At 43.2% G+C, this 27,491-nt stretch overlaps 1 protein-coding gene across 9 annotated transcripts in view; it reads right to left on the bottom strand.

Moving 5' to 3' along the window:
* PCCA (propionyl-CoA carboxylase subunit alpha) overlaps positions 1-27,491 on the bottom strand; it is a 391,797-nt gene that overhangs the window by 184,899 nt on the left and 179,407 nt on the right. The window lies entirely within an intron of this gene.

Here is a 27,491-nt window from a genome sequence, read left to right as displayed (position 1 = left end):
AATTTAGCATGACCTCTGTCAAAGTTCATAAGGTCTCCATCTGTGTGTGAATGACTGCCATGCTACAAAAACGTGAACCCCTAGAACAGCTTGCTCCTGACTACCTGCTGCTTCCCAAACACTGGCCAGACATTAGCCCCCACTCTCACAGGATCAAACAGAGGCCAACAGGCACGGCTTATTTCATGCAAAGTTAGAAACTAAACTGACCTATATTATAGCCATTCTGCAATTGACTAATCCTGCCATCAGCCTTGGACTTAAAAATAAAATAAAATAAAATCACATTTTGTAATCCAGAAAACCATGAGATAAAAATCACTAAAATTCAGTTTCATTTTGTTTCCTTCATAAAACAACCGTTTATTTCTCTACCTCTCATTCACATTGTTAAGAGGGTTGCCAGTATAAATAAGGATCACAATCACAGCTTTGTTGTTCCCCTCCCTGACCTCTTGTCTACACTGCAATAAAACACCCGTGGCTGGGTCATCTCAGCTGACTCAGTCTTGCAAGGCGTGGGCTGCAGGGCTATAAAACTGCAGTGTAGACATTTGGGTTCAGACTGGAGCTGAGGCTCTGGGACACTCCCCCTTGTGGGGTCTCAGAGCCCAGGCTCCAGCCCTAGCAACTATACTGCAATTTTATAGCTCTGCAACCTGAGTCCCATGAGCCCAAGTCAGCTGACCTGGGCCAACTGTGGGTGTTTTAGTGAAGTGTAGACATGCACTGTGAGGCAAAACACAGTAGAGTTTAGTAGCAGTTGCCAACAGAAAGATTTTTCTTACTTCTTTTTCCTTCTTTCTATCATATTGTCCACTGTAAAGTATTAATGAAACAAAAGATCTGCTTAAGATGTACTTTTAATTCTTTATCTATTATCTATCTATCAATTTTGAGACAATATTCCTCAACAGCAGCCTCATAAAAGCATGAGGATTCTTTGGGTCAATGCCCTAGCTTTTAATTTAAGGTGACCTAACACTATATATAACATCTCTTGGGTCCAATTAATTTTGTGATCTGAACCAACTTCCTAGTGAACACCTGTGCACATTAAAAACCAAAACAATCTGGCACAGTTTGATTAGTAATCTTGGTACCCTGGTTTAGGAACAGAAGGCCCAAAATCCACTGTCAGAGTTATATGATGATGCATACTGCCTGCCTATCTGCACTGTACCTGGTCCAACTCCATGCTATCTGGAATATGCTCGTGGAACAAAACCACAAATATCAGTAAATTCACCCCTTTTTTAATTAAGTTTAAAAAAAAAAAAAACTACAGCCAAGCTCATGTGTCGTCCTTCTCCAATACCATCACCAAAGTGATGAAGTGATAAAAATAATTTTGTACAAAGCAAAATTATACAGAAGGGATGTGGATGGGATGATATACAAATTACAGTATTTAGTCACTAAAAAGCAAAATAAACTTGGTTTTTGTGCCTTAGCGTTCCATGAGCAACATTTGCACAATAAATATTTACTGACACTAAACATATTCAGTGTTGATTAGCCCTTTTACAGTATTAAGCTTCTGTCAGCTTGACATTCACAAACACAAATCTGCATTTATCCATGTAAACTTAATTGGAGCCCTACATGCCTCTCCGCAGATAAACAATTCAATATATTTAACTTGCTGAGAATTTTAATTGTGTTAAGTGGAACGGAAAGAACTTTATTTGCATACTTATTGATTGCTAAAACAAACATTCATTTTATGCAGAATTTGAATTGACTGATAATTTAGCAATGCTAGTCTGAAAAAAATACTCTAGTACTGTACTTTACAAGTCATTACCTTCCGTAGGTATTCCATTTCATTTCATTAGGACTTCAAAAACTAACTAAATAAATAAATTCAAGTACTACATTGAGTTACAATTTCAGACAATGATCACTGGAGCAGTCGAGATGTCTGCAGGTTTTACATCTGTTGTTATAGCAGGGCCTGGTGCTGCTTTGGGTTGGTGGTCCTGGTCTATGGGGAATGTCCTTCTAATGACGCACTTGGAGTGGTTGCGGCGGGGTTGTCTGAAGGCCAAAAGAGAGTGTTTGGAAAGAAATCTTTCCAGATGTTGACCACACCACCTATGGGTTGTAATTGTTTAATGACACCCCATATGGATTTCAGTGTGGGGTGGTAGGTGACAACTAGGGGTGTGCGATGCAAAGTAGATTAGTTTCTTTTTTGAAATAGGTTCTCTCAGGGTATTTAGGTGGCCCGTTGCACGATGCGATCCGCTTCTCTGGTGGAATGTCCTTGTCTGGTGAAGGCAGTTTTAAATCTGTTAAGATGTGTCGTCCTTACAGTATATTCTGTGGTATCTGAGGACTTGGTTGTAGATAACAGATTCCTTGGTGCGTCTGGGTGGTTACTGGAGGAAAATGTGATTATCTACAGGTTTCTTGAACATTGTTGTCTGTAGGGTTCTGACTGTGGTGTCCAGGGAGTTGATGCTGGTATGGCAGTATTCTAGAAAGAGTTTGATGGATGGGTGGTAGCTGTTCAAGATGTGGTAGAAGTCTATGATGCAGTTTAGGTCATTGTCAAGAGGTTGAAAATATCAATGTATCTCAAATATATCTTTGGTTTCGTGGTGTATTTGTCCAGAAATTCTCCGTCAACATGGCCATGAAGCGGTTGGCATACTGGGGAGGATTCCTAATACTCCTAGCTGTTCTCATGGTTTGGACAAAGTGTGTTGTTGAACGTAAAACTGTTATGGGTGGAGATGGAATGTATAAGTTTGGCAATGTGTTTGAGGTGGATATCCGAGTGTTGTCCATTCACTTGTAGATATGGCTGCAATGCCGTCATTGGGAGGGATATTTGTGTATAAGGAGGCGAAATCCATGGTTGCCGTGATGTGTTCTGAGGGAGACTGTTAAGGTTGCAGAGTTTGTGGAGAAAGACTGCTGTGTCCTGAGGGAAGCTGACCCTCTGTGTGGTGAGTGGCTTGATGATGGTTTCTGTGAGTTCTGCTATTCCTTCAGTAAGAGTGCCATGGTCAGATATCCTGGATCTGCCTGGTTTCCCTCGTTTGTGTATCTTGGGAAGCCTGCAGAAGGTTCTGGGGGCGGAGGGGGCATGATGTTGTAGAGTTTCTCTTGGAGTTGCTTGGGGAAGGATTTGATGATATCCTTAAATTCCAGGGTGAACTGTGGTGTGGGTTTTCTTTGAGTTCTTTCTGGTGGGTGGTGTTGAAGGGTTGGCAGTTGGCTTGACGTGTAGTCATCACTGTTGAGAACTATGATGGCATCCCTTTTGTCTTCTGGTTTGATCACTATCTGGTAGTTAGATTTCAGGGACTATATAGCTGTTGTCTCAGCCGCAGAGAGATTGTGGTGGATGTAATGTTTGTTAAAGATTTCACAATCTTTTTTTTTTTTCCTGAAGCATTCAAAGTAATGATCAAGTGTGTGGTGTCATCCACTAGCTGTCCAGTCATATGATTCTTTTTTCTTATGAAAAAAAAGTTGGTGGGGAGGTGGTAGTGTGGCTGGTATCATCATTGTGAAAGAATTCTTTGAGGCGGAGTCAGTGAAAGAATTCTTCCAGTTCTCCACAAGTTAGTATGGAATCAGGTTCTCTGATGGGGCAGAAGTTCAGTCCCTTGGAGAGAACAGATAATTCTGCTCCAGTTAGGGGTCATCTTGATAAATAGATGAGGTTGGGTTGTTGTGTAGTGTCCATATGGTGGGTCCGGATGCAATGGTTTATCCTGGAGCAGAATTATGTGATGATTTCTTGTTTGAGGTGGTCCCTTCTGCAGTATATGAGGTGCAGTAGATGGTTACTCAATTTTTCTGAAGTCCTTCTGCAGAGCTGTTCGGCATACTTGGAATTGTATGTAGTAGTCAGAGGGTTACAGATGGTGAGTCCTCTAGGATGATGTTTTCTTTCTTGCATTTTCTAACAAAGTAGATGTCGCTGTTTAGTTTTACTTCCTTTTTCTTCATGTTGTGCAGTTTCCATTTCAGACAGCAAAATTCTGTATTGTCCATTGTTTGTGGTGTTGTTGTAGCTGTATTGATCCCAGGATATTAGAGAGACAAGGTGGATGAGGTAATATCTTTTATTAGACTAACTATTATTGGTGAAAAAAAGCTTTCAAGCTACACAGATCTCTTCTTCGGTTCTGGAAAAGGTACTCAAGCCTGGTGTACACCAGGAAATTGGGTTGGTATAACTATGTTGCTCAGGAGTGTGAAAAATCCCCATCCTTGAGCAATGCAGTTAAACTGACCTAATCGCCAAAATTCTACCATCGACCTAGCCACCATCTCTTAGGAAGGTGGATTTCCTATGCTGATGGGAGGACCTCTCCCATTGGTACAGATAGTGTCTTCACTGAAGCGCTACAGCAGTGCGGACAAGCCCTCAGAGCGTCACAGCTAAATACCAGGTAAAATAAATTATTTATCGTAAGTAGTTAACACACATTCTATGAGACCATTCAAGGTGAAGTGGCCCATTCACATCTCTGCAGTCACAGGACAAAAAAAAGGGGGGGTTAGTGAGTTACAGGTTGTTGTAATAAACCATTAATCCAGTGTCTTTATTAAAACCATGATTTTCAGTGTCCAGCAAAGTTATGAATTTACGTTCCCAGGCTTGTCTTTTGAAGGTGTTCTGTAAGTTTCCTTTGAGGATAAAAACTAAGAGATCAGATGTGGAGGGACTGCTTTGTGAAGAGTGTTCATTCGTTATTCTCCGAATTCATTCTGCTTCAATACAGAAAAAAAACTTCCAACTGCACACCCCCAGTTGTCACCTACCACCCCACACTGGAACCCATACAGGGTAACATTAAATAATAAGAACTTAAGAATGGTGATACTGGGTCAGACCAATGGTCTACCTAGCCCACTATCCTGTCTTCTGACAGTGGCCAGTGCCAGATACGTCCAGTCCAAGCTTCTGGCAGTTGGAGTTTTCTGGAGACACCCAGAGCACGGGGCTGCGTCTCTGACCATTTTGGTTAACTGCCATTGATGTACCTATCCTCCATGAATTTATCTAATCCTTTTTTGAATACAGTTATACTTTTTTGCCTTCATAACATCCCCTGGCAATGAGTTACACAGGCGGAATGTGAGTTGTGTGAAGTATTCCTTATGTTTGTTTTAAACTTGTTGCCAGTTTTCATTGGGTGACTCCTGGTTCTTTTGTTATGTGAAAGGGTAAACAACAATTTCTTATTCTCTTTCTCCACACCATTCATGATTTCATAGACCTCTAATATATACATACTTAGCTGTCTCTTTTCTAAGCTGAGCATTCCCCATCTTCTAAATCTCTCCTCAGGTGGAAGCTGTTCCATACCCTAATTATTTTTGTTACCCTTCTCTGTACTTTTCCAAATTCAATCTTTTTTGAGATGGGTTAACCAGAAGTTCACGCAGCATTCAAGGTGTAGGCCTACCATGGTTTTATATGGTGGAATTATGATATTTTCGGTCTTATTTTCTATCCCTTTCCTAATGGTTCCTAACATTAGCAGCTTTTTTTCCCCTGCTGCTGCACATTATCAAGATCTCTTTTTTGAGCTGCAAAAGCTAATTTAAACCCCATCATTTTGTATGTTTAGTTGGGATTATGTTTCCCAATGTGCATTATTTTGCATTTATTAACACTGAATTTCATCTCCCATTTACTTGCCCAGTCACCAAGTTCACGGAGATCCCTTTAATTCTTCACAATCAGCTTTGGACTTAACTATCTTGAGTAATGTTGTATTATCTGCAAACTTCATCACCTCAGTGTTTAGCCCTTTTTCCAGATCATTTACGAATATGTTGAACAGCACTAGTCCCAGTACAGATCCCTGAGGAACCTCACTTTTTACCTCTCTCCACTGTGAAAACTGATCATTTATTCCTACCCTTTTTTTTCTTGTCTTTTAACCAGTTACTGATTCATGAGAGGACCTTCCCTCTTTTCCTATGACTGCCTACTTTGCTTAAGAGCTTTTAGTGTGTGAAAGGCTTTCTGAAAGTCCAAGTACTCTGTATCCACTGGATCATCCCATCCACATGTTTGCTGACATTCTTAAAGAAGTCTAATAGATTGGTGAGGCATGATTTCCCTTTACAGACACCATGCTGACCCTTCCCCAACATACTGAATTCACCTATGTGTCTGATAAGTCTGTTCTTTACTATAGTTTCAACTAACTTGCCTGGTATTGAAGATAGGCTCACTGGCTAGTAATTGCAAGGATTGCCTCTAGAGCCTGTTTTTAAAATCGGCATCACATTAGGTATCTGCCTGTCATCTGCTACAGAGGCTGATTTAATCGATATGTAACCTATCTCAGTTTGTAATTCTGCAACTTGATATTTGAGTTTCTTCAGAACTCTTGGCGAATACCATCTGGTCCTGTTGACTTTTTACTGTTTAATTTATTAATCTGTTCCAACATCTCATATTAACACCTCAATCTGTTATAGTTCCTCAGATTTGTCTCCAAAGAAAAATGGCTCAGGTATGGGCATCTCCCTCACATTACAATCCATACTTGATGGAGACCGCATCCTTAAAGAAATCTTTCCTGAACCCCCTCTTCTGGCCTCCAAACCACCCCCCAACCTTGCAAAACTCATCATCAGAAGCAAGCTCCCCACAGACGAGGACTCTCAAACTCAAAACAGCACCAGACACTGCCATAACAACAGATGCAAAGCCTGCAGAAATAGCTCCACTGCTACAATGATGAATACACCCCACAACACACCTTTCAAGTTCCATGGGTCCAACACATGCCTACCACAACATGTGGCATTCCTCATACAGTGCACCAAATGCCCCAATAAAAACTATGTAGGTGAAACCAGATAATCACTGTGCTCTTGAATGAACTCACACAGAAAAATGATTAAAAAAACCCAAAAATCATATCACCCTGGGCAAGAGGAAGTTACTTACCTGTAATTGGAAGTTCTTTGAGATGCATGGTCCCTATCTGTATTTTACCTGTAATTGGGGTGGTTACACATTTGCACCATGCACCTGGAGCCGGAGAACCTGAAAGTAGTGTCCATTGGTCCACACATGCATGCGCTCTGACTCACATCATGCCTCCAACCAAGGGCATAAAGGGAAGATTAGACTGCCTGCCTCTCCAGTTCCTTCTCCACCACAAATCTGAGGAGATCCAAAGCAGAAGGGAAGGAAGACAAGAATGGAAATACAGACAGGGACCACACATCTCAAGGAATCTCCAGTTATAGGTAAGTAACCTCCTCTTCTTCTTTGAGTGATGGTCCCTATTGCATCCCACTGTGGGGGATTAACAAACAGTACTTAAGTAGGAGGAGGATGTAGATGGCAGGGCTGAGCAAAGGACAGGCATTCCAAAGGAGGTATCAGCAGAGGAGTCTTGGACTAGGGCACAGTCTTGCAAAGATGTGAATGGACCCCACATGGCTACTTTGCAGATATCAAGGAGGGATACCTCCTGAAGAAATGCCACAGTCACTGCTTGTGCTCTCACGGAATGAGCATTTACCCCATGGCAAGGGAAAGTTCGATAATTAATAGAATAAAATGCAGCAAGAGATCCATTTCGAGATCCTCTGGGTGGAGATCTCTTGTCCATTGATTTTTTCTGTTATAGTGATGAACAGTCTTGGGGACTTCCTGATTAGTCTTGTTCTGTGTTGGTAAAAGGCCACAGCCCACTGGACATCAAGAGCGTGGAGTCTCTGTTCCTCAGAGAAAGTGTGCAGTTTACAGAAGAACACAGGTAAGTGGATCAATTGGTTCAAGTGAAGAAAGCAGTTACTAACCTTCTGTAACTGTTGTTCTTTGAGATGTGTTTTACATTTCCATTCCAGTGTACACGTATGCATGGCCCAAGCATAGTCACTGGAAATTTTTCCCCTAGTGGTGTCCATTGGGTTAGCTCTAGTGCCTTCTGGTGCCACGTGCTAGTAACACCAGGCCCTGCCGACCCTGTGCCCCCTCGATTCCTTCTTCCGGCAACTTCAATAAGAGGGGTAGGAGAGCAGGTCTCCACCTACCCAGGTAACACTGTCTAACGGAATCCTTCCTACTATTAGAAAGTATGTGTTTTCCAGGAAGGTACGCTGCTGATAAGGTGATTTGGTTTTGGACACACCAGCTCCACAAGCTGACTGCTTCTACATGCAGGGAGATTAATCTTACTCTTCTGTGCTTGTTGACATAGAAGACAGTCATATGAACTGGAAACTAACTCTGTCCTCCTGTGGAAGGCTGTCGGTGAACTCCGCAAACTTGGAATAGTTCAGAAAGTCATACTTGGCCCATTAGTACCTGGTAGTTGGCTATCCTGAACTGGAGACTAGATGACAAGAAGACCATTCTCCCGTAGGTGTAGGTATTTACCTCTTTGCCGCAGGAGTAGACTGAAGCGGTTGCTGACGAGCCCTTTCAAAGCTGCTTGGACCACCAAAGAGTTGGGATGGGGTGAGAAAGCAAGACTTCAGCCCCTGTGGCTAGCACATAACTGTGTTTTTCCATCCTCTTGGAGGTGGGACCGCAAGTCGCAGGGATGTGCCAAACAGGTCTAGCTGGCTCCATTATACCTTCATTAATGGGGAACACTACTTTGTTGGATCTAGATGGAAGGAGGATGTCCAGGAGTTTGTGCTGGGATTCCCAAACCTCTTCAAGAGGAATCTGTAGTTCACCAGCAACTCTACAGAGATGATCCTGGAACTGCCTGAATTCATCAGGGTGAGAGGGAGACATAAGGGTTACCTGTTCGTCCGGAGACAAAGATGGCAGTCTTGCTCATTCCAGAAAAAACACTGGATCTGGTGCTAGCCCAATCTACTGCCCATGCTACTCTGGCTACACTGCTGTTTTTAGCACACAAGCTCAAGCAGAGCCAGCACATGTTTGCTTCCAAGTGCAGGTAGACAAACACCCAGCTGCAGGGTATATTACTCCTGGGGGAATTCTGTACCAAAAAATTAAAAATTCTGCGCACAATATTTTAAAATTCTGCAAAATTCTGCATATTTTGTAGAAATAAAATATAATCACTCCAGTTTCAATTCTTTTGGTAATTTATTTCAAAATACCTGTCAACAAGTATGTCAACAATACAGACAACAGCAAAAAAGTTTCCCCCAGGAATAGAAAGTTAAAGAAATCTCTACAACAACCCAGTTCCAGCTGAGGAATGCTGGAGGGAGCTTTGTGGGGTACCCAGAGCCCAGACACCCACACCCCCTTCCCCACAGAGCCGAGATATGGGGCACCCCCTGGCCCAGATACCAGCCTCCCTCTCCCCACAGAGCCTAGCCACGGGGCAGCCCCCAGACACCAGCCCCCTGCCTACACACACACACTACAGCCCAGCTACAGAGCACCCCCCCAGACACCAACCCCCTCCTTCTCACAGAGCCCAGCTGCAGGGCAGCCCCCAGCCCAAACACCATCTCCCCCAGAGCCGTTACTCCACTCAGCTTCTTCACTGCTCTGCCGGGGGACAGGGTGTGGTGCAGCCATGCCCTTCCCCATGCTTTGCCAGAGCTGGGTGGGTCTCTCAGGCCCTCTCCCACCCCATCCCCTGCACGCTCTTTGAATGAGGATCAAAGAGCGTGCAGCCTCCAGCCCAGCCAGGCTGGACACTCCACTCACTGCGAGCTGGGCTCTGCAGAGTCCAGTGGCCCTTAGTGGGGGCCAGAAATTCTGTGGGGCAAACAGAGAATTCTGCAAAATTCTGCCTTCTGCAGTGGCGCAGAATTCCCCCAGAAGTAGTATATATACCCAAAGAGTCCTCCTCTTACATACAGTAGCATATATGCAGTGCACTTCCTTCTCCTCTCACACATTCATCATAAGCATCTCCTGGTTCAGTCTTTTTGTAACCATTTTTCTTTTGAAATGTCACTCCTCTCGGCCTTTTTATCCTAACACTCTCTATCCTGTCTCCTCTGTCTGTCTCTTCTTGTTTCATTTCCTCCTCCGCTATTGTTCCGTAGTGGCTGCCTTACTTTTCCCTCCACTCCATGTTTTTGCCCGCTTTTAGTCTTTTGTTATTTCCTTCCACGTGTGCTCTTCCCACTTTTCCACAGAATACTCTGCTGCACTACTCCCTCCACAGCACAATAAAAATAACATGATTTCTTCAGCGAAGTAATGACAGAGCTTTGGAGGTATTGTTAATTTTACTTTCTTGCTTTCCATGAATCAACAGGGAGTACAAAAAAAGTACAAGGAACTGACCCAGTCAGACCCCTACTTGACTACTGAAATAATCAATTATCTCACTTTTCCACATAAAGGTGCCCATTTTAATTAAACAATCATTTTAAACACAATTCCTGGAGACAGAAATACACTACAGAAAACTTTCTAGATCATGCTAGGTTTTAAATATTTTGTTCAGTGAACAGTGAGCTGTAGCTCACGAAAGCTTACACTCAAATAAATTTGTTAGTCTCTAAGCTTCCACAAGTACTCCTTTTCTTTCTGTGAATACAGACTAACACGGCTGCTATTCTGAAACCTACAAAGATAGACTCATTAGTGGGTTGGGGGTTGAGAAACACATAGTAAATATTAGGTACGTTAGGATTTCTTTTACTAATAGCTTGCTTCAGCTATTTAAAGAAAACACCCTTACATCTTTGAGAATTCAGAAATTAAAGAGGTAGTTTGGTAAAAATCCAAGAGACACAAAAGGGCTGCAAGACTGGTTCACCTTTCCAAACTTGACCTATTAACATATATTAAAAAAACATAATAGAAGCTAATGTTGAGACACTCCAACTCCAAATTCCCCCATAGAAGTAAATAATCAGACTTAATATTGAAGGACATTCAATTTTCCTTCAGTAGTCATTGGATAAAATTAGAATTGTATCAACTCAAGACAAATCTATGTTTGAACTCAAGGAAGCTTGTCATCAGTGGACTGTCCTGAAAGATCAGTGGGTAAAAACGTGTTGCTGTTAGACCATTGGTCACTCAGAAGGCTATAAGTCCAGATTCTAAAAGCAGATTACTTGTCAATGGAAGAGCATGGACCTATCAAGAGTAATAATTTAGATATCTAGTGTAGAAAATAGAGGACAGGTTTTGTGTTCCGATAATTGAACTGAGTATTACTTCAGTGAGTCCCTTCAGTGAGTCTTACTTTCAGTCTTGATACTTGGCTAGTGAATTCTAGGATTTCTTGTTTCAGTGTACAGTAGTTGTACGCTTCCACTACATATTAAATAGCACTGTAAACTGACTGACGCCTCAAAGGTAATACTGTTACAAATATTATAAGTGATTTTTTTCAACCTTCCTCCTCCCTAAGAAACTGATATTTCAGGTATTGTACATTGCAGTTCACTGTTAAAAATACGCAAAATTTCAATGAAAGCAAATAAAATTTGCTTTAAAAAGCAAACAAGCAGTTTACACTGAAGTTAAAACAATATGTAGATGCAAATGAAGGAAGCCTATTTTAAAGGGACAAAAAATAGATCACCTCCAATTTCACCATTTTACTTTACTTGTGGAGCACAGATGATGTGCTCAGATCTGCTCAAGGCAGAGAGGAAGAGGGACTTTCCTCTAAAGAGATTATAATCTAAGAACTCCACTAAGACTCCTAAAAAGGCTGGGGTAAGAGGTACCATGCTACATCAATGGTAGAGAGACACATTATGGCCAAGATGTTCAGTTTAGGTTCCTAAATCCATATTTAAGCACCTGAGTTAGTGAGCAGATTTTCAAAAATGCTCAGACCTCAGAAGTGCCCACTGAAGTCAATGGAAGCTTCTGCAGGTTCAGCACTTTAAAACCAACCAGGCCACTTATTTAAGAGTCTAACTTTAGTTACCTTGTTTTGTAAATCCTGGCCTATGCCTGTGTGAAATATAATCCATCCAAGGGCACTGGGAGCAGGAACTGGAAGAATAATGACACCTGCTATGCCACTAAAGAACTCTGGCATGCATTCTCCTCCGTGCAGCCATGATGGCACCAGCAGACACACAGAGTGTGAAAGGACCATGGGAACACTCTTTCCATGCCCAAACTTAATCATTCTTGGGACTGAAACTCTGCCAGCAGTACTAGCTAGTAGTATACCCTTCGCAGACGACACATTGCTGTTTCCTGTACCCCTTAGAAGAAAATCTGTTCAGAGCCAGGCCTAGTTTAACCCTAAATAAAGAGACAACAAAGACATATTGTGGGTTGAGGAGCTGTTCATCACAAAGTGGAGTATGGTTGTAGATAGGAGTAAGTGGGGGCAAGTTTGGGAAACAGAAAGTGGATCAAATGCTTACCAGATTCCAGTGAAGACACAACCTGCATTCTTCTCTGCACAGCTAGTTACAGGGGGTGTCTTACTCCATGTACTATGCAGGCACTGAGCACAAGTCAGCATTCAATAATGTTCCTAACAATAATAATCCAGTACATATGTTCTATATACACTGAGGAAGCAGGAGACATTTCAAGGCGGATCAAGAGCTACCGCTTAGATGTATAAGGAGCGAAGCCATGAAACTATCTGAAAGCATAACTTGAAAACGGCCTGCACAGTAATTATGCAGCTTGGATGTTTGGAATAAAATTTAATGCTGAGGTGTTCAAAGCGACCCTAAGGAATCTGGAAGCCCAATTCCCAAATCTCAGCCTAACTATGTAAAGTAAGGAATTACTCACCTTGTGCAGTAACAATGGTTCTTTGAGATGTGCCCTCTTATGAGTATGCCAGTGTAGGTGTGCTTGGTTCCTGAGCTGCTGATTGGAGAACTTTACTAGCAGTGTCCATTAGGCCTGCACATGTGCTGTCTCTCCTCATGCTGCGCCAGGAGGCTAGCCAGCGTGCCTGGGCTAACCCTCCTCAGTTCCTTCTCCACCAGAGTCATTGACAAGAACTCCAAAGTAGAGGGGAGGAGGGCGGGTTGTGGAGCACCAATAGGGACACACATCTCAAAGAAACATCATTACTGAACCAGGTGAGTAACAACTTCTTTGAGTAGTGTCCCTATGGGTGCTCCACTATAGGTGACTCCTGAGCAGTACCCCTTCTGAAGCATCAGGACTTCAGAGGTGGGTGTGTTACAAAAGACAGCACCATAGAATATCAGGGTTGGAAGGGACCCCAGAAGGTCATCTAGTCCAACCCCCTGCTCGAAGCAGGACCAAGTCCCAGTTAAATCATCCCAGCCAGGGCTTTGTCAAGCCTGACCTTAAAAACCTCTAAGGAAGGAGATTCTACCACCTCCCTAGGTAACGCATTCCAGTGTTTCACCACCCTCTTAGTGAAAAAGTTTTTCCTAATATCCAATCTAAACCTCCCCCATTGCAACTTGAGACCATTACTCCTCGTTCTGTCATCTGCTACCATTGAGAACAGTCTAGAGCCATCCTCTTTGGAACCCCCTTTCAGGTAGTTGAAAGCAGCTATCAAATCCCCCCTCATTCTTCTCTTCTGCAGACTAAACAATCCCAGCTCCCTCAGCCTCTCCTCATAAGTCATGTGCTCTAGACCCCTAATCATTTTTGTTGCCCTTCGCTGGACTCTCTCCAATTTATCCACATCCTTCTTGTAGTGTGGGGCCCAAAACTGGACACAGTACTCCAGATGAGGCCTCACCAGTGTCGAATAGAGGGGAACGATCACGTCCCTCGATCTGCTCGCTATGCCCCTACTTATACATCCCAAAATGCCATTGGCCTTCTTGGCAACAAGGGCACACTGCTGACTCATATCCAGCTTCTCGTCCACTGTCACCCCTAGGTCCTTTTCCGCAGAACTGCTGCCTAGCCATTCGGTCCCTAGTCTGTAGCGGTGCATTGGATTCTTCCATCCTAAGTGCAGGACCCTGCACTTATCCTTATTGAACCTCATCAGATTTCTTTTGGCCCAAACCTCCAATTTGTCTAGGTCCTTCTGTATCCTATCCCTCCCCTCCAGCGTATCTACCACTCCTCCCAGTTTAGTATCATCCGCAAATTTGCTGAGAGTGCAATCCACACCATCCTCCAGATCATTTATGAAGATATTGAACAAAACCGGCCCCAGGACCGACCCCTGGGGCACTCCACTTGACACCGGCTGGAGCTGAAGAGGGCATCGAAGGCAGACTACCTACTGATCACATAGTGTTCTGTGAAAGCGTGGGCTGACAACCACATTGCTGCTCTATGGATCTTTGAGATAGGGAGATCCTTAAGGAAGACAACGGATGAGGAGATTGACCTTGTGGAGTGTGTACAAATGGCATCTGGAGTGGCCACTTTACAAACTTGGTAACAATGTCTGATACAAATCGAGATTCACTTGGAAAGTTTTTGGGCTGATACTGCTGAGCCCTTGGATCTTTCCACCATAGAGAGGAAAAGCCTAGGGGACTTCCTGAAGGCCTTTTTCCTGTCCAGGTAGAAGGTCAGGGCTCTCCTGACACCCAGAGTATGCACTATAGCCTCCCTGTTGTCTTGGTGAAGCTTGGGACAGAAGACTGGAAGGTAAATTAACTGATTCAAGTGAAAGTGAGAGGTTATCTTAGGGATGAATTTTGGGTGTGGTCTGAGTGTCACCTTGTCTGGAAAAATATATTATAGGGAAGACATGCCATCAGAGCTGCACTCTCTCCTATTCTGTTGGCTGAGGTAATGGCTACCAGGAAGGCCATTTTCATGGATAGGTACATTAGGAACAGGTGGCCATGGGTTCAAAGGGAAGGTCTAGTCAGTCTTTTCAGTACAAGATTCAATATGGGGGTAGGATGTAGAGGTTGTGGGAAGAATTTTACTATACTTTTGAGGAAACTTTTTGTAGTTGGGTGTGACAGCACTGAGTACCCCTCTACAGGTTGGTGAAAGGCTGTAATACCGATTAGGTAAACCCTGAGAGAGCTTAGAGATAGTCCAGCTCATTTATGGGTTAAAGCATAGTCTAGGATATGTGGAAGAGTCAAGGATGCTGGGGAGATTTGTTGGGACGTGCACCAAATCTGAAACCTGGGCCATTTCTACTGGTAAGTGCGTCGTGTTGAGTTCTTTCTACTATGTAACAGAACCTCTTATACCTCTCTTGAACAGGAGCCTTCTAGGTGTTGGAACCAAACAGGAGCCATGCCTTGAGGCAGAGAATCCCCAGGTTGGGATATAGGGTATGTCCTTTGTTCTATGAGAGCAAGTGCAGAACGGCTGTGAGAGAGATCAGCAGACACGTCGCAAGCTGTGACAGATAAGGATACCAGGTCTGTCCTCAGCCAAGTAGGAATAATCAGAATGACAAGCTCCATCCCTTTTTATTTTCAGCGGGAACTTTGACAGTAGGGGAAATGGAGGGAAGGCGCAGAGAAGGTCCTCATCCCAGTGGAGAAGGAGAGCATCGCTTAAGGAGTGTTGTCCCATCCTTGCTCTGGAACCATAGTATGGACACTTCTTGTTCAGGTAAGTGGTGAACAGATCTGTAGACTGTGTCCCCCATCATCTGAATAGGTTGTGAAATATGGACAGGTGTTTCTTCCACTCATGGTCATGTGGGAATTTGCTACTGAGACTGTCTGCTATTGAGCTGTGTACCTGGGAGATACGCCGCAGACAGTATAACATTGTGGGAGATGCATCAATTCCATAATCTCATCGCTTCTGCACATAGGTAAGGTGATCTGGCTCCCCCTGCAGACTGGTGTAGTACATACTGGCAAAGTTGTCTACCAGAATCTGTGTGTGAGATCCTCTGATGAGCAGGAGGAAATGGGCACAGGCATTCCTGTCACCTTTTAGCTCAAAAGACTGATGTGGGGGATCTCGCCACAGGCAACGATTTGCCTTTTGTCATGAGGCCGTTATGTGCATGTCTCACCCTTTGAGTGATGCGTCATTGGTGAGGAGTAATGACGGTGATATTTGCGAGAAGAGGTCCCTTTGCAAACATTGGCTGGGTCCTTCCACCCTTTTAAGGAGTTTTTGATCCTAATGGGTAGTGACAGCAGTTTATCCAACCTGTTCTTGTTCATTTTTTAAACCGAGCCAAACCACATTTGGAGGCATTGCATGTGGAGCCTGGCATGAGGTATCACTGCCATGCCCACTGCCGTATATCCCAAGAGTTGGATGCGAAGCCTCGTTGGTATTTCTGGGCTGCTTTGAATGGCGTGTATGAGTGGGCCTAATGATAGAAATTTGTGTTGAGGTAAGAGGGCTTTGGCCTATAATGCACTGAGGTCGACCCCTATGAATTCTAGGCATTGGACTGGAGTGAGGGTTGACTTCTGGGTGTTCATCTGTAGACCCAGTTCTGTAAATAAATGTACTGTCGTATCAGTGACTTGGTGAGACTCCCAGAGAGATTGGGCTCTGAGAAGGCAATCATCCAAGTATGGGTAAACCATTATCCTTTGAGAGTGTAAATGAGCAGCAACCACTGAGAGCACCTTGGACAATACCCTCTGGACTGATTATAGCCCTAAGGGAAACACTCTGCATTAGTAGTGGTCGTGAATCTGAGAAATCGTCTGAGAATCAGTAGGACCAAGATGTGAAAATAGGTGTCCTAGAGGTCAAGAGTCGAAAACCAGTCTCCCTGTTCCAATGCTGGAATGATCATCAATAAGGTGACCATCTTGAATTTTTGAGCCTTGACAAACCTGTTGAGAACACTGAGATCTAGCATGAGTCTCCAACCTCCCTTCTTTTGGGTATTGGGAAATACCTTTTCCTCATAGATGTTGAAGTACTGGTTATATAGCTCCTAACTAGAGGTTCTACCTCGTGTCATAGCAAACTCTCGTGAGAAGAGTCCCTGAAAAGGGATTGGGAATAGTGTTGTGCAGGGGATAGGGAGGTAAACTGAATGGAGTACCTACTTCAGATTATCTATAGGACCCTATAGTGGAACACTGCTAATTGGTGACCAAATGGGTGTGGAATGATGGTCGGTGTGTCAGTTGGGGAGTGATCTAACGGCACCTCAAAACCTGCCCATCAAAAGTGGTGTTTAGATGTAGAGGGTTAGGATGAAGACTGAGAGTCAGACTATTTTCATTTAGGGCATTTTCCCTTTCTTTCTTTGCTCCTTGTAGTGGCACTGAGGTTGGTACAGAGATGCGTGTGGTCTATGCTGTAATTGGGGATGAAATAATCTCTTTTGTCCTGGCATATAGATACCCAGTGACTGGAGGGTTGCCATGGAATACTTCAGGGTGTGAAGGGAGGTGCCAGTCTTCTTGGAGAAGAGCTTTGTGCCCTAAAAGGGAAGGTCCTCAAGAGTGGACTGCACCTCTTTCGGGAATCCTGACAAATGAGGCCATAATGCTCGTCGCATCACCACATCCATGAAGATTACGTAGCCACCATGTCGGCCACATTGAGGGCAGATTGCAGCAATGTCTTTGCCACTAATTGGCCCTCCTGGATAAGGCCTTGAATGAGTCATGATTCTGGCATCTTTTCAATAAAGTCATTCAGCTTTAAGTAGTTTATGTAACATATTTCGCCATGAGGGCCTGGTAGCTGGCAATACAAAATGGTAGACTGGCTGAGGAGTACACTTTTCTCGCAAACAGATCCAGGTGCTTCCAGTCCCTGTCAGAGCGAGAAGCCATGAGAGTTGAGAGCATCCACCATGATGGAGTTTGGTGCTAGGTGGGAGAACAGGAATTCAGATTCCTTAGCGGGGACATAGTATTTTTTGTCTGCCTGCTTGCAGGTCGGGGCCACTGATGCTGGAATTTGCCAGACAGTCTTTGCCAGGTCTAAAGTGGCCTCATTAATCAGGAGGATGATCGTTGAGAAGGCCAATGAATGGAGGATATCAAGAGCTGATGGTGGGTACTCCTCACTTCCGCCAATTGAATCTGGAAAGTGTCTGCCACCCTCTTTGCCAGTTCCTGAAAGAGACAAAAGTCATCCACCAAAGATGGTGTAGAAGGCATGATGGCTTCGTCTGGAGGAGGAGGATATGGTCCTCAGTATCACTTCCTCCTGGGTACCAGTTTCCTGTTCCTCTAAGTCTTGAGGCAGTTCCAAAAAGCCCTGGATGGTGCGGCCAAGGGAGTGTGCCTCGAGGGTTCTCGAGTGAGACTCAGAGATCAAGACGCATGTTGATGGTGCGTCACCCAAGGGTCCCAATATGACTACTGGGAGATGGTGTCAAAACCCAGTGGTGGTGCCCAGGGGTGGACATACCAGGATAGTGGTGGTGGGGCCATCTGTGGGTATATCCTTGGGCGCTAGTTGGTAGTGAGCACCATATGGAGGATGGGAGAAGTACTACAATACCACCTCCTCAGGCTCACTGCCTGAACACTCGCTAGATAGCGGAGGGGCATGGCATGACAGAGTAGAGGCTCAGTGCAGAGGTCTTGGTACCAAGAGGAGGGGATGCTGCTATTTCCAGCATGTGGAGGTCTCTTGAATGGCGGAGTTCTGCCTATACCGTATTGTCTCACCATCCATGGCAGTGCCAGTGGGGATGGGAATCTTGCCCACACCGGTTACTCTTGTGCCAGTTGAGCCACGGCCAGCAGTACGATGCAGACTCGCGTACTGAAAGAGTCTTTTTAGCAGAGTGCTTACTCCTGTCCTCTGGTGCCAATGACTTGATGCTTATGCCCATCGGGCCTGTGGCCGTCACCAGTACCAGTTACTGTCAGTTTCCATGAGCCTGGGTGTCGACTGAGATGGCCTCAGTGGCAGTGGTGCCAAAGATACCAAGCAAGATGGTGACTGCTTGCTGCTATCTCAGGACTCACTGGGGGGCGGGGGGGAGGTGTTTCCCTCTCTCTTCTTAGAAGGTTTGTGAGAGGGGTCTGCAGCTGTTTCTTTGACCTTCAGCCCTTACATGTAGAAGTCTGTGGGGGAAGACTCATATCTACAGATGACTGGGGTCAGAGAGCTGCCTCCATGAAGATAATCTTCTGGTGGAGCTCTCTGTCTTTGTGGGATCTAGGCCAGAGCTGTTGGCAAAGAGCACACTTCTGTTGTATGTGGCCTTCTCCAAGGCAGCAAATGCACTGACTGCTTATTCGTGATCGAGATAGCTTCTTTACAAGTGAGGAAATTCTTGAAGCCCAGTGAACCAGACATACCCCATTTGGGGAAAGGTTCCCTGCTGGGGGAGAAAAGGCAGGAAGAAAACCAACTTTTTTTTAAAAAAGGATAAAATAAAGTAACGGGGAAAACTACAGCTAGAACTAGAATTAGGAGACTGATTAGCTATCCTTCTTCTTCGGCTATCCCTCAATGCCAGGATGTCTGCCAAGGGGGTTCATTGGTGGGTTTTCAAATGGCTGAGAAGCCCAATTCGTGCCCTGGAGATTTTCCCACCGAAGTGATAGGTGTAATTTTGGAGAAGACATAGTTGTTGGCTGGACTGTTGTGCCCCCTCTTTCCTCTTTTGTCGCTTCTCTGTCTCATGAGCGCGTCTGTTCTCCTTGGTGTATGGTGCCTTGGTGTACGGTGTGGCGCCACTGTGTTCTGTTCCGTGCCGAGTCCTCCCAGTTTGTTGGATTGATGCCTCCCTTTTTAAGGTGTAGTTTCAGTATGTCTTTGAAGCACTTCAGCTGCCCTCCGTGAGCCCTGCTTCCCTGACTTAACTGAGAGAGGAGTACTTGCTTTGGTAGGCAAGTGTCAGGCATACGTACATAGCGGCCAGCTCAGCGGAGTTGATGTTTCATGACCTGCGCATCTATACTGCTGATGTTGGCAGCAGAGAGAATGCTGATGTTAGTGCATCAGTCTTCCCAGCTGATCCTGAGAATCCTCCTGATGCAGCACTGTTGGATGCGCTTGAGATGTCGTCTATAAGTTACCCAGGTCTCACACCCATAGAGAAGGGTGGGGATGACACTGCCTTAAGCACCAAGATCTTGGTTTACGTTTGCAGATCCCAATCATTGAAGACTTGTTTCAGTAGTCTTCCAAAGGATGTGCTGACACAGCAGATCCTGTATTCAAATTCTGTGTCAATGCTGGCTGTTTGAGAGAGGTAGCTGCCAAGGTATGGAAAATGGTCCATATTTTCCAGAGGTCCTCTGCTGATGGTAATTTGTGGAGTCTGAAGACTAGTTTATGCAGGTGAGGGCTGGTAGAGTACCTCGGTTTTCCCAGTGTTGAGATGGGCCCAGACAGCATCCCAGCTAAGGTTTTTACAGCTGGTAGAACAATGCTCCAGCACAAACTTTGCCAACTTCTCGACACAATCTGAACCTGCGAAGAAATTCCACCTGACTTTAAGAATGCCAACATTGTTATAATATTCAAGAAAGGGGACAAATCTTTGTGCGGGAACCACAGAGGTATTGCCCTCCTCTCCATTGCAGGGAAGATCCTTGTCCAGATCCTACTAAACCGTCTTCTCCCCCTTGACGAGGAACTCCTCCCCGAATTACAGTGTGACTAACTGGAGTTAAATAGATTAAGATGACTAGCCAAGGATGGTTAAGAAGGAACTGAAGAGGGTTAGCCCGTGTGTGCGGTGTTCCAATGGACACTGTTACTGAAGTTCTCTGATTAGCAGCACAGGGATGCAAGCACACCTGCAGTGGAGCACCCATAGGGACACTACTGGAAGTTGATTTTTCCTAGCAAACAAGCTAATTTTACTAAACATCTTTTAAGTAAATTTAGTGCTTATGAAAGACGCTGGATTGGCAGCACTGTCAAACAAAGTCTTCTATCTGATCATTGAACAGGTACACAACAAAAAGCAGCATAGTAAGCTTCCTCACCCCACTCCAATATGCCTTTAACCTGACTTGGAGGGACCGTCTCTGGGGTGAAGGTGGTTCAGTCACCATGCCATTTCAACCCCTAGATTCTCTACTGAAACTGTAATGAAGGACACTGTAAGGGTGGGTTTTGTTCCTGGTGGATACCTATCCACTAGGAACTGGATTAAACCACTAATTTCATAAAGGTCATCAAGCAGCCATTAAAATGGTAGTACTAAAAGTCCTTGCCAACCTGTGCCTGCTTTGAACTAGTGACACAGAAGTGATGTAAGGCTCCATATTCCATTAGCAGTCCCTGACCCATCCATTTGCAGTCCCCTGGGCTGTTAACCAGTCACTCCATCCCACCCCCCATGAATGAGTGAACACTTTTGTTTGGAAAAAACAGTGTGATTCTTGCACATTTAAATGGAAATTTTCAAAGACTCAAATGAATTTTACCTGAAGATGTTCACCTAAAACACCATATAACTCTAAAAATTTCCCCCTTGTGCTGTGCAGTTTATTACATAAAGAGAAACAGACAATTTGTATAAAGCACAAAATATTAATATAAAATTATGTATAGATCCAAGCAGGTTTTGTTCTTTTTTTTAAAAGGAGGAGTGCAAAGTACAGCATTTGGTGGGACTTCACTGTTTTGAAAATTCATATATATAAAAATATATAAAATCAAGTATACAATGCATGAATTTCAAAGTGAGGTGTTAATTATCCTGAGCCTTCTACTACTTGTGGCTGCCATTTAGATGGGAGGTGAGAAAGTAGTTTTCATTCTGATGTAATACTGGTTTAATAAATTAAAACAAAAAACTTAGCATTAACATTTTAAATTAAAAATGTGTACACTATGTTAGAACAAAAAACAAGATATTTTATTTTTAATATTCGGATGTAAATGCCAAAGTGTTAACAAGATGGAACTTCATATTTCTTTTTTGCCATTTTTATTTAAAACATTAACATACACAAGTTCAAGTAAAGGGCCAACAGAGCTAGAAACTGAAGTTCTGTATGTGTCAATACAGTTCAGATGATTACAGTATAAACAAGCTTTTTGAAATTATCCCATTAGGCATCACCCTGTCTAGAGATGAGAGACAGTTTGGTATCCATGAATACTCAGTCTTAAATAAATGCAAGGCAAAGATTTTCGGCTGTGCAAAACTGTGTTGCTTTTCAAATAGAAACTAGTATCTCCCAAAGAGTACGGTGAGTCCTGTAAACTCATTAAATTTTAGGACCTCACCCTAAGCTAAAACTGGTGCCCTACGGATTAATATTTGGGCTTATTGTTATATTACTTTCCTATCCATTTTTATCTCTTTCATCATACTACCTTTTTCTCACAGGTAAAATCTTTTTAATCTTGGCAAGATTATAAACAAGAATAAACATCAAATATAAATATTTAAATACCAAAAAGAATACTCATGAAAGATTAAGACTGCAATATTAAGAAAACAAGGCAGGAGTTCCCAAATTTAAGGAGCTAGGGTCTATGTGAGAGAAATGTGTGCCAGCCCAACATGAATTGAAAAACAAAAAGGAATGCTACAAAAATTGGAACCATGGATAAATTGCTATGGAAGAGTACAAAGGAATAGCACAAGCACGTATGGACAAAATCAGAAAGACTAAGGCAGAAACCTAGCATGGGACATAAAAGGCAATCAGAAGAGGTTCTTTAAATACATTAGGAGCTAAAGAAAAATGAAGGAAAGTATAGGTCCTCTACTTAGTGAGGAAGGAGAGCTAATAATTTATGACATCAAAAAGGCTAAGGTGCTCAATGCTTATTTTGCTTCAGTCTTCACTAAAAAGGTTAATGGCAATCAGGTACTCAAAACAACTAATACTAACAAGAGGGAAGGAATGCAAGCCAAAATAGAGAAAGAACTGGTTAAAGAAAATTTAGGAAAAGTTACATGTATTCAAGTTGGAATGGCCTGACAAAATTCATCCTATGATGCTTGAGGAACTAGCTGAAGCAATTTCAGAACTGTTCAAAACTATCTTTGAGAACTACTAGAGGATGGGTGACATACGAGAAGAGGACAACGAGGAGTCCTTGTGGCACCTTAGAGACTAACAAATTTATTTGTGCACAAGCTTTCATGGGCTAAAACCCACTCCATTGTGAAAACTGACCATTTATTCCTTCCCTTTGTTTCCTATCTTTTAACTATGTCCATGAGACGATCTTCCCTCTTATACCACAACAGCCTACTTTCCTTAAGAGCCTTTGGTGAGGGACTTTTTCAAAGGCTTTCTGAAAATCTAAGTACACTATATCCACTAGATCCCCTAGTCTACATTCTTGTTGACCCCTCAAAGAATTCTAGTAGATTGGTGATGCATGATTTCCCTTTATAAAAGCCATGTTGATGCTTCCCCAACAAATTATGTTCATCTATGTGTCTGATAATTCTGTTCTTTCCTATAGTTTCAACCAATCTGTCAGGTCTGAAATTAGGCTTATTGGCCTGTAATTGTCAGGATCACCTCTAGAGTCTTTTTTAAAAATTGGCATCACCTTAGCCATTCTCCAGCCATCTGGTACAGAAGCTGATTTAAATGATAGGTTACATACCACAGTCTAGGTCTGTAATTTCACATTTGAGTTCCTTCAAAACTCTTGGGTGAATACCATCTGGTCCTGGTGATTTATTACTATTTAATTTTAATCAATTTGTTCCAAAACCTCCTCTCTAATGACACCTTAATTTGGGACAGTTCCTCAGATTGGTCACCTAAAAAGAATGGCTCAGTTCTGGGAATCTCCCTCACATCCTCAGCAGAGAGAACCGATGCAAAGAATTCATTTAGTTTCTCCGCAATGGCCTTATCTTCCTTGAGTGCTCCTTTAGCATCTCGATTGTCCAGTGGCCCCACAGGTTATTTAGGAGGCTTTCTGCTTCTCATGTACTTTAAAAAAAAATTGCTGTTACTTTTTGAGTCTTTGGCTAGCTGTTGTTCAAATTATTTTTTGGCCTTCCTAATTATATGTTTACATTTCACTTGCCAGAGTTTATGCTTCTTTCTATTTTCCTCCATAGGATTTAACTTACACTTTTTAAAGGATGCCTTTTTGCTTCTAAACTGCTTCTTTTACTTTGTTGTTTAGCCACACTGGCACTTTTTTGTTCTTCTTACTATGTTTTTTAATTTGAGGTATACATTTAAATTGAGCCTCTATTATGGTGTCTTTAAAAAGTTTCCATGCATCTTGCAGGGATTTCACTTTTGGTGCTGTACCTTTTAATTTCTGTTTAACTAAATTCCTCATTTTTGTATAGTTCCCCTTTACGAAATTAAATGCTACTGTGGTGGGCTGCTTTGGTTAGTCCCTCCCCCCACAAGGATATTAGATTTTATTATGTTAGGGTCACTATTACCAAGCAGTTCAGCTATATTCACCTCCTGGACCAGATCCTATACTCCACTTAGGACTAAATCAAGAATGGACTCTCCTCTTGTGGGTTCTAAGATTAGCTGCTCCAAGATGCAGCCATTTAAGGTGTCAAGAAACTTTATCTCTGCATCCCATCCTGATGTGACATGTAGAAGTCGTTAGCATTTTTCCTTACATACTGTGGATAAATAAAACTGACTTTTTCCCCTTAATTCTGCTTTTGTCATGTCTTTTTCTTATGGGAACTGAGTAAACCTGTAAAGAAGGTAGAGGTCAGAAACACAAACTCTAAACTTGAGCTTAAACTTTTAACTAAAATGCCTGCTACTAGGTAGTTAGGTCTGGTCATGTTTCATTTAGTGAACTTTACATGTAGGTTATGAATTCATGGACAGTCACCACCGAAGTGGTCTGGCACTTGCATTGGTTTATTACAGAACGTTTGGGTGTGATCATTTCCATGACATCAGACGGAAATTTAAATTTCCTGGTTTTTGCTGGGTTATAGACACACATGTAGGTTAAAAAAAATAAGTATGTGTCTATTAAACATTTGCAACATTATTGAAAGGAATTTGGGTAGACCTGCAAACCAGGATTTTCAGCAGCTGATGCATACCACTTGCTTTATATTATATCTTTTATTTCTGCCTACTGGTTTCATTTCAGATTATGCACTAGCTATGTAAACAATAAGTACTGAATGCAAAAATATCTGCTGATTTCCATTTAAACCCTAAATTTAATGTACATCACCATGACATCATGCTGTGCTATGTTGGTTCGTGCTAAAAACGGACTCACATGAGCATTACGTTATGTGATGTATTACAAATGACAGGATATAAATATTAATATGAAGTATATTGTTCATAGCACCCAAAAACCCAAGTACCAGATTTTTTTTGTTTTGTTTTATTTTTAAACATTTTGCGGAACACAGTATGAGATAATTAACAGATGATGTGCTGCTGGGGGCCAAATACCAGTCCCATGTGAAGTCAGTGAGAGTTTTTCCTACTGATAGCATTTGGGCCAAGATTTATCTTAAAAAGGCTTGTCTATACAGTGATGATGATAGGCAATCACTCGTTACCGAGTCTGATCATCTTCCATGAGAGTTATGGTCCTCAGGTGGCTAATAAGGTCAATCCTTGAACCACAAGTTCTATTACAACGAGGGCAGATGTTTTCAGGCTCAGTAGGAGGCAGTTGACCATGACTGGGAGCCAGTCTCTCCTTCCTCCTGCGCCTCTTGTCCTCTTCAGCTTGTCGGCAAGCAAGTTCAAAATGCAGGGGACCATCACGCAGGACTTCACTCCATTTTAAGTGATCCTGGGCAAGTGTCTCCCAAGCGTCAATGTCAATATTACACTTTTTTAGGTTGTCCTTCAGCAAGTCCTTATAATGCTTCCGTAGACCACCCATTTTTATGGTACCCTTCTTTCAGCTGAGGGAAAAGGACCTGTTTTGGGAGGCGACAGTCTGGCATCTGGACAACGTGACCAGTCCAGCAGAATTGCTGACGGATGATCATTGCCTCGATACTGGTGGTCTTTGCCTCTTCCAGAACACTAATATTGGTGTGCCTGTCTTCCCATTTGATCTTCAGAATCTTATGAAGGCAGCATTGATGGTGCCTCTCAAGGACTTTCAAGTGGTGTCTATAGGTTGTCCAAGTTTCGGACCCATACAACAGTGCTGGGAGAATAACATCTTGATAAACAAGAAGCTTGGTGTCCGTTTGAATGTCGTGATCTTCAAAACCCCTGTGCCATAAACAAGAAAAAGCTACACTGTCACACCTCAAACGATGTTGAGTTTCTGCATCAATATCTGCCTTGGATGAAAGATGACTTCCAAGGTAGAGGAAGTGATCGACATTCTCCAGTGCCAATCCATTGATTTTGATAGATGGGGCATGTAATACCTCATATGGAGAGGGCTGATAGAGCACTTTAGTCTTCTTGATATTAAAGAGTGAAACCAAGACATGCATAAGCATCAGCAAATACATTCAAGATAGTTTGAAGATCTTTCTCAGAATGGGCAAAGATGGTGTTGTCATCAGCATACTGAAGTTCCACAATAGATGTTGTGGAAATCTTACTCTTGGCTTTCAGCCTGCTAAGCCTGAACAGCTTTCCATCCATTCTGTAAATGATTTCAATGTCAACTGTAAACTTCCCAGCAATTAGGTAAAGAATGACAGCAATAAAAACCGCAAACATGGTTGGAGCGATGATAGAGCCCTGTTTGACTCCTGTTTGTACTTTGAAAGGTTCACTCTGGGAACCTGTGCTGCTCAGAACACAAACCTTTGCCTCATAGATGTTGAGGTATTGGTTCTATGGCTCCTAACTTAAGGAACCGATCTATTTCTTGTCACAGTAAACTCTCATGAGAAGGGTCCCAGAAGAGATACAGGGAAGGTGTTGTGGACAGGGGAGGGACGTAAAGCAGACGGAATACCCTTTCTGAACAATTTCCAAAACCCATTGGTCTGATGTTATGCATTCCCAGGTGCTTCAGATCATGGCAAGACAGTAGCCAAATGGGATAGGAGACACTGGTCAGCTGTAGCGTTTGAGAGGAGATGTCTGTCGACACCTCAATCAACACATCACAATTGGTCTTTGGAGGTAGAGGTTTGCAACATGAAGGCTGTGGACCTGATGATTTACACCTGGGGAACCCAGATTTCTCTCTCTGAGGCTCATAAAAGTGCTGAGTCAGGTACTGAGAGATGCGTGATTTGTGTTGGGGCTGCAGACTAAATTTCTCTTTTGTCCAGGTGTGTTCATCTCTAATGAGCAGAGAGTGGCCCTGGAATCTTCAAGGGTGTGAAGAGAGGCATCCATCTTCTCTGCAAAGTGCTTAGTGCCTTCAAAGGGAAGGTCTTCGACAGTTGACTGCACCTCTTTAGGGAAGCCCGAAAGGTGTAACCACAATGCATGTCACATAACCATCACCGTGGAAACGGACCGAGCTGTTGTGTCGGCTGCATAGAGGGCAGACTGTAGCACTGTTTTGGCTACTAACTGTCCTTCCAGGATGACAGCTTTGAACTGGTCGTGCTGTGACTCTGGAAGCTAATCGATAAAGCTGTTAAGTTCCAAATAACTGACAGTCATATTTTGTCGTTAAGGCTCGATAATTCGCTATTCAAAACTGTAGCATGGCCAAGGAATAGGCATTCCTCCCAAAGAGGTCCAAGCACTTCCAATCCCTATCACAGGGGTGGATTTCTTTTGGTACCGACAGCCCGAAGAGTTTACCATGTCGATGACTATGGAGTTGGGGGAGGGTGGGAGAAAAGAAATTGTCTCCATACGCAGAACGTAATATTTTTTTTATTGGCCCACTTACAGGAAGG

The sequence above is a fragment of the Chelonia mydas genome, chromosome 1, assembly GCF_015237465.2.
Source record: "Chelonia mydas isolate rCheMyd1 chromosome 1, rCheMyd1.pri.v2, whole genome shotgun sequence".
Lineage (NCBI taxonomy): Eukaryota > Metazoa > Chordata > Testudines > Cheloniidae > Chelonia > Chelonia mydas.
This window is presented reverse-complemented; position numbering and strand designations above follow the sequence as displayed.